This window comes from Ambystoma mexicanum, chromosome 3q, assembly GCF_040938575.1.
Source record: "Ambystoma mexicanum isolate Mex_15411 chromosome 3q, UKY_AmexF1_1, whole genome shotgun sequence".
Taxonomy (NCBI): domain Eukaryota; kingdom Metazoa; phylum Chordata; class Amphibia; order Caudata; family Ambystomatidae; genus Ambystoma; species Ambystoma mexicanum.
Genome location: NC_090926.1, coordinates 91696834 through 91711565, shown reverse-complemented (window position 1 = coordinate 91711565; position 14732 = coordinate 91696834).

Below are 14732 nucleotides of genomic sequence, written 5' to 3'. Positions count from 1 at the left end.
TTTGGACACAAACCGAGAACGGTGCTAGACATAGCAAAAAGTGAGTGGGAAGAACAGGAAGAGGAGACACCACTTAACGATTATGTCTTAGAATTTCGAGAAAACCTATCCAAATTAAGGGACATGGCACAATCTAATTTGGGTAGAGCACAGCAGGCCCAGGAGAAATACTATAACCGCAATTCCAGAGTACGGTCTTTCAAAAAGGGGGACAAGGTATTGGTGTTGTTGCCTACCTCTTACAACAAAATGTTAGCCCAATGGAGAGGACCCTATAAGGTATTGACAGGTCGATTCATGGAAATAATGTGCGCTGACATTTTTTGGCGCAAGCGTGCGAAAGCGTGCAAATCACAGTGCCAGTGCGAAAATCGCAGCGAAACCCGCGCACAGCGATTCATGGAAATTCCAGGATGTGTGCCAAAATACTGCGTGGCGCAGGCTGGCACACACGTCTTCGAACTGCGTGCGCTAAGCGAACGGCGAAAGCGCACATAGCGCGCCGCACACAATAAAAGTAGGCGTAACACGGGGCGTGACACGCGGAATGGGGTACAACGCGTGAAAATGAGGGCGTTACGGGGGAAGTACAGGATGCAAGTGCGCAGAACGCCCACACGCTCACCTACAACAGGTATTCATGGAATCGAATAGGGCAAACCAGTGCACGGGCAAAGACGCACACAGGCCTAAACACGTCCGCCACACGAAGGCAGGCGGTAGCGTCCCTGCGCATGAAAGAAATGTGCACCAAAATGTGCGCTAACAAAAAGGACGCATATACAGCCATGATGAATGTCCCATACTGTGGCCCTCTAGACAAATGACGTGCAAAGGGGTACGTGACAAACACTGACACCCGCTGTGTGAAAAATAGCGTGTGTGTGTATTTCCGGGGTGCGAGGGAAGTTTCACACGCGTTAGGCCTTGGGCGAGCGGGGTACGTGTATTTCAGGGGTTCGTGTGAAGTTTCACACGCGATTGGCCTGAGTATGTGTATTTCAGGGGTGCTTGGGAAGTTTCACACGCAATTTTGCTGTCAGAGCGGGGAACATGTATTTCGGGGGTGCGCGGGGAGTCCTACACGTGAATTGGCAGTGTGGGTCCCCCCAGGTGTCCCCTCTACCCCCTCCACGACCCCTGCAGGCAGCCCACACCACAGGGGACTACCCTGCACCCCTGGTCATGTCCCACAGGCAGCCCATCCACCATGGGCATGCCCCCCAGCCAAGGCACATGTCACCTTGCAATATGATGAACAACTGTCCCCTGCACCCCCACCGCCCAGAAGTCAGGGGCCCCTGCCAGCAGGCCCCCACTCATGTCCCACTCATGTCCCCCTGCACCCCCACCCCCCAGCAGTCAGGGGCACCTGGCAGCAGGCCCCCACTCATGTCCCCCTGCACCCTCACCCCCCAGCAGTCAGGGGCACCTGCCAGACCACTCATGTCCCACTCATGTCCCCCTGCACCCCCACCCCCAGCAGTCAGGGGCACCTGCCAGCAGGCCCCCACTCATGTCCCCTTGCACCCCCACCCCCCAGCAGTCAGGGGCCCCTGCCAGCAGGCCCCCACTCATGTCCCACTCATGTCCCCCTGCACCCCAACCCCCCAGCAGTCAGGGGCACCTGTCAGCAGGCCCCCACACATGTCCCCCTGCACTCCCACCCCCCAGCAGTCAGGGGCCCCTGCCAGCAGGCCCCCACTCATGTCCCACTCATGTCCCCCTGCACCCCCACCCCCCAGCAGTCAGGGGAACCTGCCAGCAGGCCCCCACTAATGTCCCCCTGCACCCCCACCCCCCAGCAGTCAGGGGCACCTGCCAGCAGGACCCCACTCATGTCCCCCTGCACCCCCACCCCCCAGCAGTCAGGGGCACCTGGCAGCAGGCCCCCACTCATGTCACCTTGCACCCCCAGCCCCCAGCAGTCAGGGGCACCTGGTAGCAGGCCCCCACTCATGTCCCCCTGCACCCCTACCCCCCAGCAGTCAGGGGCACCTGCCAGCAGGCCCCACTCATGTCCCACTCATGTCCCCCTGCACCCCCATCCCCCCAGCAGTCAGGGGCACCTGCCAGCAGGCCCCCACTCATGTCCCCCTGCACCCCCACCCTCCAGCAGTCAGGGGCCCCTGCCAGCAGGCCCCCACTCATGTCCGACTCATGTCCCCCTGCACCCCCACCCCCAGCAGTCAGGGGCACCTGGCAGCAGGCCCCGACTCATGTCCCCCTGCACCCCCACTCCCCAGCAGTCAGTGGCACCTGCCAGCAGGCCCCCACTCATGTCCCCCTGCACCCCCACCCCCCAGCAGTCAGGGACACCTGCCAGCAGGCCCCCACTCATGTCCCCCTGCACCCCCACCCCCCAGCAGTCAGGGGCCCCTGCCAGCAGTCCCCCACTCATGTCCCACTCATGTCCCCCTGCACCCCCACCCCCCAGCAGTCAGGGGCACCTGCCAGCAGGCCCCCACTCATGTCCCCCTGCACCCTCACCCCCCAGCAGTCAGGGGCCCCTGCCAGCAGGCCACCACCCATGTCCCACTCATGTCCCCCTGCACCCTCACCCCCAGCAGTCAGGGGCACCTGCCAGCAGGCCCCCACTAATGTCCCCCTGCACCCTCACCCCCCAGCAGTCAGGGGCCCCTGTCAGCAGGCCCCCACTCATGTCCCCCTGCACCCCTACCCCCCAGCAGTCAGGGGCACCTGCCAGCAGGCCCCCACTCATGTCCCCCTGCACCCCCACCCCCCAGCAGTCAGGGGTACCTGCCAGCAGGCCCCCACTCATGTCCCCCTGCACACCCACCCCCCAGCAGTCAGGGGCACCTGCCAGTAGCCACCCACTCATGTCCCACTCATGTCCCCCTGCACCCCCAGCCCCCAGCAGTGAGGGGCCCCTGCCAGCAGCCCCCCACTCATGACCCACTCATATCCCCCTGCACCCCCACCCCCCAGCAGTCAGAGGCAACTGCCAGCAGGCCCCCACTCATGTCCCCCTGCACCCCCACCCCCAGCAGTCAGGGGCACCTGCCAGCAGGCCCCCACTCATGTCCCCCTGCACCCCCACCCCCAAGCAGTCAGGGACACTTGGCAGCAGGCCCCCACTCATGTCACCTTGCACCCCCAGCCCCCAGCAGTCAGGGGCACCTGGTAGCAGGCCCCCACTCATGTCCCCCTGTACCCCTACCCCCAGCAGACAGGGGCACCTGCCAGCAGGCCCCACTCATGTCCCACTCATGTCCCCCTGCACCCCCATCCCCCCAGCAGTCAGGGGCACCTGCCAGCAGGCCCCCACTCATGACCCCTGCACCCCCATCCCCCAGCAGTCAGGGGCCCCTGCCTGCAGGCCCCCACTCATGTCCCACTCATGTCCCCCTGCACCCCCACCCCCAGCAGTCAGGGGCACCTGGCAGCAGGCCCCCACTCATGTCCCCCTGCACCCTCACCCCCCAGCAGTCAGGGGCCCCTGTCAGCAGGCACCCACTCATGTCCCACTCATGTCCCCCTTTACCCCTACCCCCCAGCAGTCAGGGGCACCAGCCAGCAGGCCCCCACTCATTTTCCCCCTGCACCCCCATCCCCCAGCAGTCAGGTGCCCCTGCCTGCAGGCCCCCACTCATGTCCCACTCATGTCCCCCTGCACCCCACCCCCAGCAGTCAGGGGCACCTGGCAGCAGGCCCCCACTCATGTCCCCCTTCACCCTCACCCCCCAGCAGTCAGGGGCCCCTGTCAGCAGGCCCCCACTCATGTCCCCCTGCACCCTCACCCCCCAGCAGTCAGGGGCACCTGCCAGCAGGCCCCCACTCATGTCCCCTGGCACCCCACCCCCTAGCAGTCAGGGGTACCTGCCAGCAGGCCTCCACTCATGTCCCCCTGCACACCCACCCCCCAGCAGTCAGGGGCACCTGCCAACAGCCACCCACTCATGTCCCACTCATGTCCCCCTGCACCCCCACCCCCCAGCAGTCAGAGGCACCTGCCAGCAGGCCCCCACTCATGTCCCCCTGCACCCCCAGCAGTCAGGGGCACCTGCCAGCAGGCCCCCACTCATGTCCCCCTGCACCCCCACCCCCCAGCAGTCAGGGGAACCTGCCAGCAGGCCCCCACTCATGTCCCACTCATGTCCTCCTGCACCCCCACCCCCCAGCAGTCAGGGGCACCTGCCAGCAGGCCCCCACTCATGTCCCACTCATGCCCCCCTGCACCCCCACCTCCCAGCAGTCAGGGGCACCTGCCAGCAGGCCCCCACTCATGTCCCACTCATGTCCCCCTGCACCCCCACCCCCCAGCAGTCAGGTGACCCTACCAGCAGGCCCCCACTCATGTCCCACTCATGTCCCCCTGCACCCCCAGCCCCCAGCAGTCAGGGGCAGCTGACAGCAGGCCCCCACTCAAGTCCCCCTGCACCCCCGCCCCCAGCAGTCAGGGGCCCCTGCCAGCAGGCCCCCACTCATGTCCCCCTGCACCCCCACCCCGCAGCAGTCAGGGGCACCTGGCAGCAGGCCCCCATTCATGTCCCCCTGCACCCCCATCCCCCAGCACTCAGGAGCACCTGCCAGCAGGCCCCCACTCATGTCCCACTCATGTCCCCCTGCACCCCCACCCCCCAGCAGTCAGGGGCACCTGGCAGCAGGCCCCCACTCATGTCCCCTTGCACCCCCAGCCCCCAGCAGTCAGGGGCAGCTGACAGCAGGCCCCCACTCAAGTCCCCCTGCACCCCCGCCCCCAGCAGTCAGGGGCCCCTGCCAGCAGGCCCCCACTCATGTCCCCCTGCACCCCCACCCCGCAGCAGTCAGGGGCACCTGGCAGCAGGCCCCCATTCATGTCCCCCTGCACCCCCATCCCCCAGCACTCAGGAGCACCTGCCAGCAGGCCCCCACTCATGTCCCACTCATGTCCCCCTGCACCCCCACCCCCCAGCAGTCAGGGGCACCTGGCAGCAGGCCCCCACTCATGTCCCCCTGCACCCCCACCCCCCAGCAGTCAGGGGCACCTGTCAGCAGGCCCCAACTCATGTCCCACTCATGTTCCCCTGCACCCCCACCCCCCAGCAGTCAGGGGCCCCTGCCAGCAGGCCCCCACTCATGTCCCACTCATGTCCCCCTGCACCCACACCCCCCAGCAGTCAGGGGCACCTGCAGCAGGCCCCCACTCATGACCCCTGCTTCCCCACCCCCAAGCAGTCAGGGACACCTGGCAGCAGGCCCCCACTCATGTCACCTTGCACCCCCAGCCCCCAGCAGTCAGGGGCACCTGGTAGCAGGCCCCCACTCATGTCCCCCTGTACCCCTACCCCCAGCAGACAGGGGCACCTGCCAGCAGGCCCCACTCATGTCCCACTCATGTCCCCCTGCACCCCCATCCCCCCAGCAGTCAGGGGCACCTGCCAGCAGGCCCCCACTCATGACCCCTGCACCCCCATCCCCCAGCAGTCAGGGGCCCCTGCCTGCAGGCCCCCACTCATGTCCCACTCATGTCCCCCTGCACCCCCACCCCCAGCAGTCAGGGGCACCTGGCAGCAGGCCCCCACTCATGTCCCCCTGCACCCTCACCCCCCAGCAGTCAGGGGCCCCTGTCAGCAGGCACCCACTCATGTCCCACTCATGTCCCCCTGTACCCCTACCCCCCAGCAGTCAGGGGCACCAGCCAGCAGGCCCCCACTCATTTTCCCCCTGCACCCCCATCCCCCAGAAGTCAGGGGCCCCTCACTGCAGGCCCCCACTCATGTCCCACTCATGTCCCCCTGCACCCCCACCCCCAGCAGTCAGGGGCACCTGGCAGCAGGCCCCCACTCAAGTCCCCCTGCACCCCCGCCCCCAGCAGTCAGGGGCCCCTGTCAGCAGGCCCCCACTCATGTCCCACTCATGTCGCCCTGTACCCCTACCCCCCAGCAGTCAGGGGCACCTGCCAGCAGGCCCCCACTCATGTCCCCCTGCACCCCACCTCCCAGCAGTCAGGGGAACCTGCCAGCAGGCCTCCACTCATGTCCCCCTGCACACCCACCCCCCAGCAGTCAGGGGCACCTGCCAACAGCCACCCACTCATGTCCCCCTGCACCCCCAGGCCCAACAGTGAGGGGCCCCTGCCAGCAGTCTCCCACTCATGTCCCACTCATGTCCCCCTGCACCCCCACCCCCCAGCAGTCAGAGGCACCTGCCAGCAGGCCCCCACTCATGTCCCCCTGCACTCCCAGCAGTCAGGGGCACCTGCCAGCAGGCCCCCACTCATGTCCCCCTGCACCCCCACCCCCCAGCAGTCAGGGGAACCTGCCAGCAGGCCCCCACTCATGTCCCACACATGTCCTCCTGCACCCCCACCCCCCAGCAGTCAGGGGCACCTGCCAGCAGGCCCCCACTCATGTCCCACTCATGCCCCCCTGCACCCCCACCTCCCAGCAGTCAGGGGCACCTGCCAGCAGGCCCCCACTCATGTCCCACTCATATCCCCCTGCACCCCCACCCCCCAGCAGTCAGAAGCCCCTACCAGCAGGCCCCCACTCATGTCCCACTCATGTCCCCCTGCACCCCCACCCCCCATCAGTCAGGGGCACCTGGCAGCAGGCCCCCACTCATGTCCCCCTGCACCCCCACCCCCCAGCAGTCAGGGCCCCCTGCCAGAAGGCCCCCACTCATGTCCCCTTGCACCCCCAGCCCCCAGCAGTCAGGGGCAGCTGACAGCAGGCCCCCACTCATGTCCCCCTGCACCCCTGCCCCCAGCAGTCAGGGGCCCCTGCCAGCAGGCCCCCACTCATGTCCCCCTGCACCCCCACCCCGCAGCAGTCAGGGGCACCTGTCAGCAGGCCCCCACTCATGTCCCCCTGCACCCCCATCCCCCAGCAGTCAGGAGCACCTGCCAGCAGGCCCCCACTCATGTCCCACTCATGTCCCCCTGCACCCCCACCCCCCAGCAGTCAGGGGCACCTGGCAGCAGGCCCCCACTCTTGTCCCCCTGCACCCCCACCCCCCAGCAGTCAGGGGCACCTGTCAGCAGGCCCAAACTCATGTCCCACTCATGTTCCCCTGCACCCCCACCCCCCAGCAGTCAGGGGCCCCTGCCAGCAGGCCCCCACTCATGTCCCACTCATGTCCCCCTGCACCCACACCCCCCAGCAGTCAGGGGCACCTGCAGCAGGCCCCCACTCATGTCCCCCTGCACTCCCACCCCCAGCAGTCAGGGGCACCTGCCAGCAGGCCCCCACTCATGTCCCCCTGCACCCCCACCCTCCAGCAGTCAGGGGCACCTGCCAGCAGGCCCCCACTCATGTCCCACTCATGTCCCCCTGCACCCCCACGCCCCAGCAGTCAGGGGCACCTGCCAGCAGGCCCCCACTCATGTCCCACTCATGTCCCCCTGCACCCCCACCCCCCAGCAGTCACCTGCCAGCAGGCCCCCACTCATGTCCCCTTGCACCCTCACCCCAGCAGTCAGGGGCCCCTGCAAGCAGGCTCCGACTCATGTCCCCTTCAACCCCCACCCCCAGCAGTCAGGGACCCCTGCCAGCAGGCCCCCACTCATGTCCCCCTGCACCCCCACCCCCCAGCAGTCAGGGGCACCTGCCAGCAGGCCCCCACTCATGTCCCTCTGCACCCCCATCCCCCAGCAGTCAGGGGCACCTGCCAGCAGGCCCCCACTCATGTCCCACTCATGTCCCCCTGCCCCCCCACCCCCCAGCAGTCACCTGCCAGCAGGCCCCCACTCATGTCCCCTTGCACCCTCACCCCAGCAGTCAGGGGCCCCTGCTAGCAGGCTCCCACTCATGTCCCCTTCCACCCCCACCCCCAGCAGTCAGGGACCCCTGCCAGCAGGCCCCCACTCATGTCCCCCTGCACCCCCACCCCCCAGCAGTCAGGGGCACCTGCCAGCGGGCCCGCACTCATGTCCCCCTGCACCCCCACCCCCCAGCAGTCAGGGGCCCCTGCCAGCAGGCCCCCACTCATTTCCCACTCATGTCCCCTGCACCCCCACCCCCCAGCAGTCAGGGGCACCTGCCAGCAGGCCCCCACTCATGCCCCACTCATGTCCCCCTGCACCCCCACCCTCCAGCAGTCAGGGGCACCTGCCAGCAGGCCCTCACTCATGTCCCACTCATGTCCCCCTGCACCCCCACCCCCCAGCAGTCAGAGGCACCTGCCAGCAGGCCCCCACTCATGTCCCCCTGCACCCCCAGCAGTCAGGGGCACCTGCCAGCAGGCCCCCACTCATGTCCCCCTGCACCCCCACCCCCCAGCAGTCAGGGGAACCTGCCAGCAGGCCCCCACACATGTCCCACACATGTCCTCCTGCACCCCCACCCCCCAGCAGTCAGGGGCACCTGCCAGCAGGCCCCCACTCATGTCCCACTCATGCCCCCCTGCACCCCCACCTCCCAGCAGTCAGGGGCACCTGCCAGCAGGCCCCCACTCATGTCCCACTCATATCCCCCTGCACCCCCACCCCCCAGCAGTCAGAAGCCCCTACCAGCAGGCCCCCACTCATGTCCCACTCATGTCCCCCTGCACCCCCACCCCCCATCAGTCAGGGGCACCTGGCAGCAGGCCCCCACTCATGTCCCCCTGCACCCCCACCCCCCAGCAGTCAGGGCCCCCTGCCAGAAGGCCCCCACTCATGTCCCCTTGCACCCCCAGCCCCCAGCAGTCAGGGGCAGCTGACAGCAGGCCCCCACTCATGTCCCCCTGCACCCCTGGCCCCAGCAGTCAGGGGCCCCTGCCAGCAGGCCCACACTCATGTCCCCCTGCACCCCCACCCCGCAGCAGTCAGGGGCACCTGGCAGCAGGCCCCCACTCATGTCCGACTCATGTCCCCCTGCACCCCCACCCCCAGCAGTCAGGGGCACCTGGCAGCAGGCCCCGACTCATGTCCCCCTGCACCCCCACTCCCCAGCAGTCAGTGGCACCTGCCAGCAGGCCCACACTCATGTCCCCCTGCACCCCCACCCCCCAGCAGTCAGGGACACCTGCCAGCAGGCCCCCACTCATGTCCCCCTGCACCCCCACCCCCCAGCAGTCAGGGGCCCCTGCCAGCAGTCCCCCACTCATGTCCCACTCATGTCCCCCTGCACCCCCACCCCCCAGCAGTCAGGGGCACCTGCCAGCAGGCCCCCACTCATGTCCCCCTGCACCCTCACCCCCCAGCAGTCAGGGGCCCCTGCCAGCAGGCCACCACCCATGTCCCACTCATGTCCCCCTGCACCCTCACCCCCAGCAGTCAGGGGCACCTGCCAGCAGGCCCCCACTAATGTCCCCCTGCACCCTCACCCCCCAGCAGTCAGGGGCCCCTGTCAGCAGGCCCCCACTCATGTCCCCCTGCACCCCTACCCCCCAGCAGTCAGGGGCACCTGCCAGCAGGCCCCCACTCATGTCCCCCTGCACCCCCACCCCCCAGCAGTCAGGGGTACCTGCCAGCAGGCCCCCACTCATGTCCCCCTGCACACCCACCCCCCAGCAGTCAGGGGCACCTGCCAGTAGCCACCCACTCATGTCCCACTCATGTCCCCCTGCACCCCCAGCCCCCAGCAGTGAGGGGCCCCTGCCAGCAGCCCCCCACTCATGACCCACTCATATCCCCCTGCACCCCCACCCCCCAGCAGTCAGAGGCACCTGCCAGCAGGCCCCCACTCATGTCCCCCTGCACCCCCACCCCCAGCAGTCAGGGGCACCTGCCAGCAGGCCCCCACTCATGTCCCCCTGCAACCCCACCCCCAAGCAGTCAGGGACACTTGGCAGCAGGCCCCCACTCATGTCACCTTGCACCCCCAGCCCCCAGCAGTCAGGGGCACCTGGTAGCAGGCCCCCACTCATGTCCCCCTGTACCCCTACCCCCAGCAGACAGGGGCACCTGCCAGCAGGCCCCACTCATGTCCCACTCATGTCCCCCTGCACCCCCATCCCCCCAGCAGTCAGGGGCACCTGCCAGCAGGCCCCCACTCATGACCCCTGCACCCCCATCCCCCAGCAGTCAGGGGCCCCTGCCTGCAGGCCCCCACTCATGTCCCACTCATGTCCCCCTGCACCCCCACCCCCAGCAGTCAGGGGCACCTGGCAGCAGGCCCCCACTCATGTCCCCCTGCACCCTCACCCCCCAGCAGTCAGGGGCCCCTGTCAGCAGGCACCCACTCATGTCCCACTCATGTCCCCCTTTACCCCTACCCCCCAGCAGTCAGGGGCACCAGCCAGCAGGCCCCCACTCATTTTCCCCCTGCACCCCCATCCCCCAGCAGTCAGGTGCCCCTGCCTGCAGGCCCCCACTCATGTCCCACTCATGTCCCCCTGCACCCCACCCCCAGCAGTCAGGGGCACCTGGCAGCAGGCCCCCACTCATGTCCCCCTGCACCCTCACCCCCCAGCAGTCAGGGGCCCCTGTCAGCAGGCCCCCACTCATGTCCCACTCATGTCCCCCTGTACCCCTACCCCCCAGCAGTCAGGGGCACCTGCCAGCAGGCCCCCACTCATGTCCCCTGGCACCCCACCCCCTAGCAGTCAGGGGTACCTGCCAGCAGGCCTCCACTCATGTCCCCCTGCACACCCACCCCCCAGCAGTCAGGGGCACCTGCCAACAGCCACCCACTCATGTCCCACTCATGTCCCCCTGCACCCCCACCCCCCAGCAGTCAGAGGCACCTGCCAGCAGGCCCCCACTCATGTCCCCCTGCACCCCCAGCAGTCAGGGGCACCTGCCAGCAGGCCCCCACTCATGTCCCCCTGCACCCCCACCCCCCAGCAGTCAGGGGAACCTGCCAGCAGGCCCCCACTCATGTCCCACTCATGTCCTCCTGCACCCCCACCCCCCAGCAGTCAGGGGCACCTGCCAGCAGGCCCCCACTCATGTCCCACTCATGCCCCCCTGCACCCCCACCTCCCAGCAGTCAGGGGCACCTGCCAGCAGGCCCCCACTCATGTCCCACTCATGTCCCCCTGCACCCCCACCCCCCAGCAGTCAGGTGACCCTACCAGCAGGCCCCCACTCATGTCCCACTCATGTCCCCCTGCACCCCCAGCCCCCAGCAGTCAGGGGCAGCTGACAGCAGGCCCCCACTCAAGTCCCCCTGCACCCCCGCCCCCAGCAGTCAGGGGCCCCTGCCAGCAGGCCCCCACTCATGTCCCCCTGCACCCCCACCCCGCAGCAGTCAGGGGCACCTGGCAGCAGGCCCCCATTCATGTCCCCCTGCACCCCCATCCCCCAGCACTCAGGAGCAACTGCCAGCAGGCCCCCACTCATGTCCCACTCATGTCCCCCTGCACCCCCACCCCCCAGCAGTCAGGGGCACCTGGCAGCAGGCCCCCACTCATGTCCCCTTGCACCCCCAGCCCCCAGCAGTCAGGGGCAGCTGACAGCAGGCCCCCACTCAAGTCCCCCTGCAACCCCGCCCCCAGCAGTCAGGGGCTCCTGCCAGCAGGCCCCCACTCATGTCCCCCTGCACCCCCACCCCGCAGCAGTCAGGGGCACCTGGCAGCAGGCCCCCATTCATGTCCCCCTGCACCCCCATCCCCCAGCACTCAGGAGCACCTGCCAGCAGGCCCCCACTCATGTCCCACTCATGTCCCCCTGCACCCCCACCCCCCAGCAGTCAGGGGCACCTGGCAGCAGGCCCCCACTCATGTCCCCCTGCACCCCCACCCCCCAGCAGTCAGGGGCACCTGTCAGCAGGCCCCAACTCATGTCCCACTCATGTTCCCCTGCACCCCCACCCCCCAGCAGTCAGGGGCCCCTGCCAGCAGGCCCCCACTCATGTCCCACTCATGTCCCCCTGCACCCACACCCCCCAGCAGTCAGGGGCACCTGCAGCAGGCCCCCACTCATGACCCCTGCTTCCCCACCCCCAAGCAGTCAGGGACACCTGGCAGCAGGCCCCCACTCATGTCACCTTGCACCCCCAGCCCCCAGCAGTCAGGGGCACCTGGTAGCAGGCCCCCACTCATGTCCCCCTGTACCCCTACCCCCAGCAGACAGGGGCACCTGCCAGCAGGCCCCACTCATGTCCCACTCATGTCCCCCTGCACCCCCATCCCCCCAGCAGTCAGGGGCACCTGCCAGCAGGCCCCCACTCATGACCCCTGCACCCCCATCCCCCAGCAGTCAGGGGCCCCTGCCTGCAGGCCCCCACTCATGTCCCACTCATGTCCCCCTGCACCCCCACCCCCAGCAGTCAGGGGCACCTGGCAGCAGGCCCCCACTCATGTCCCCCTGCACCCTCACCCCCCAGCAGTCAGAGGCCCCTGTCAGCAGGCACCCACTCATGTCCCACTCATGTCCCCCTGTACCCCTACCCCCCAGCAGTCAGGGGCACCAGCCAGCAGGCCCCCACTCATTTTCCCCCTGCACCCCCATCCCCCAGAAGTCAGGGGCCCCTGCCTGCAGGCCCCCACTCATGTCCCACTCATGTCCCCCTGCACCCCCACCCCCAGCAGTCAGGGGCACCTGGCAGCAGGCCCCCACTCAAGTCCCCCTGCACCCCCGCCCCCAGCAGTCAGGGGCCCCTGTCAGCAGGCCCCCACTCATGTCCCACTCATGTCGCCCTGTACCCCTACCCCCCAGCAGTCAGGGGCACCTGCCAGCAGGCCCCCACTCATGTCCCCCTGCACCCCACCTCCCAGCAGTCAGGGGAACCTGCCAGCAGGCCTCCACTCATGTCCCCCTGCACACCCACCCCCCAGCAGTCAGGGGCACCTGCCAACAGCCACCCACTCATGTCCCCCTGCACCCCCAGGCCCAACAGTGAGGGGCCCCTGCCAGCAGTCTCCCACTCATGTCCCACTCATGTCCCCCTGCACCCCCACCCCCCAGCAGTCAGAGGCACCTGCCAGCAGGCCCCCACTCATGTCCCCCTGCACCCCCAGCAGTCAGGGGCACCTGCCAGCAGGCCCCCACTCATGTCCCCCTGCACCCCCACCCCCCAGCAGTCAGGGGAACCTGCCAGCAGGCCCCCACTCATGTCCCACACATGTCCTCCTGCACCCCCACCCCCCAGCAGTCAGGGGCACCTGCCAGCAGGCCCCCACTCATGTCCCACTCATGCCCCCCTGCACCCCCACCTCCCAGCAGTCAGGGGCACCTGCCAGCAGGCCCCCACTCATGTCCCACTCATATCCCCCTGCACCCCCACCCCCCAGCAGTCAGAAGCCCCTACCAGCAGGCCCCCACTCATGTCCCACTCATGTCCCCCTGCACCCCCACCCCCCATCAGTCAGGGGCACCTGGCAGCAGGCCCCCACTCATGTCCCCCTGCACCCCCACCCCCCAGCAGTCAGGGCCCCCTGCCAGAAGGCCCCCACTCATGTCCCCTTGCACCCCCAGCCCCCAGCAGTCAGGGGCAGCTGACAGCAGGCCCACACTCATGTCCCCCTGCACCCCTGCCCCCAGCAGTCAGGGGCCCCTGCCAGCAGGCCCCCACTCATGTCCCCCTGCACCCCCACCCCGCAGCAGTCAGGGGCACCTGTCAGCAGGCCCCCACTCATGTCCCCCTGCACCCCCATCCCCCAGCAGTCAGGAGCACCTGCCAGCAGGCCCCCACTCATGTCCCACTCATGTCCCCCTGCACCCCCACCCCCCAGCAGTCAGGGGCACCTGGCAGCAGGCCCCCACTCATGTCCCCCTGCACCCCCACCCCCCAGCAGTCAGGGGCACCTGTCAGCAGGCCCAAACTCATGTCCCACTCATGTTCCCCTGCACCCCCACCCCCCAGCAGTCAGGGGCCCCTGCCAGCAGGCCCCCACTCATGTCCCACTCATGTCCCCCTGCACCCACACCCCCCAGCAGTCAGGGGCACCTGCAGCAGGCCCCCACTCATGTCCCCCTGCACTCCCACCCCCAGCAGTCAGGGGCACCTGCCAGCAGGCCCCCACTCATGTCCCCCTGCACCCCCACCCCCCAGCAGTCAGGGGCACCTGCCAGCAGGCCCCCACTCATGTCCCACTCATGTCCCCCTGCACCCCCACGCCCCAGCAGTCAGGGGCACCTGCCAGCAGGCCCCCACTCATGTCCCACTCATGTCCCCCTGCACCCCCACCCCCCAGCAGTCACCTGCCAGCAGGCCCCCACTCATGTCCCCTTGCACCCTCACCCCAGCAGTCAGGGGCCCCTGCAAGCAGGCTCCGACTCATGTCCCCTTCAACCCCCACCCCCAGCAGTCAGGGACCCCTGCCAGCAGGCCCCCACTCATGTCCCCCTGCACCCCCACCCCCCAGCAGTCAGGGGCACCTGCCAGCAGGCCCCCACTCATGTCCCTCTGCACCCCCACCCCCCAGCAGTCAGGGGCACCTGCCAGCAGGCCCCCACTCATGTCCCACTCATGTCCCCCTGCCCCCCCACCCCCCAGCAGTCACCTGCCAGCAGGCCCCCACTCATGTCCCCTTGCACCCTCACCCCAGCAGTCAGGGGCCCCTGCTAGCAGGCTCCCACTCATGTCCCCTTCCACCCCCACCCCCAGCAGTCAGGGACCCCTGCCAGCAGGCCCCCACTCATGTCCCCCTGCACCCCCACCCCCCAGCAGTCAGGGGCACCTGCCAGCGGGCCCGCACTCATGTCCCCCTGCACCCCCACCCCCCAGCAGTCAGGGGCCCCTGCCAGCAGGCCCCCACTCATTTCCCACTCATGTCCCCTGCACCCCCACCCCCCAGCAGTCAGGGGCACCTGCCAGCAGGCCCCCACTCATGCCCCACTCATGTCCCCCTGCACCCCCACCCTCCAGCAGTCAGGGGCACCTGCCAGCAGGCCCTCACTCATGTCCCACTCATGTCCCCCT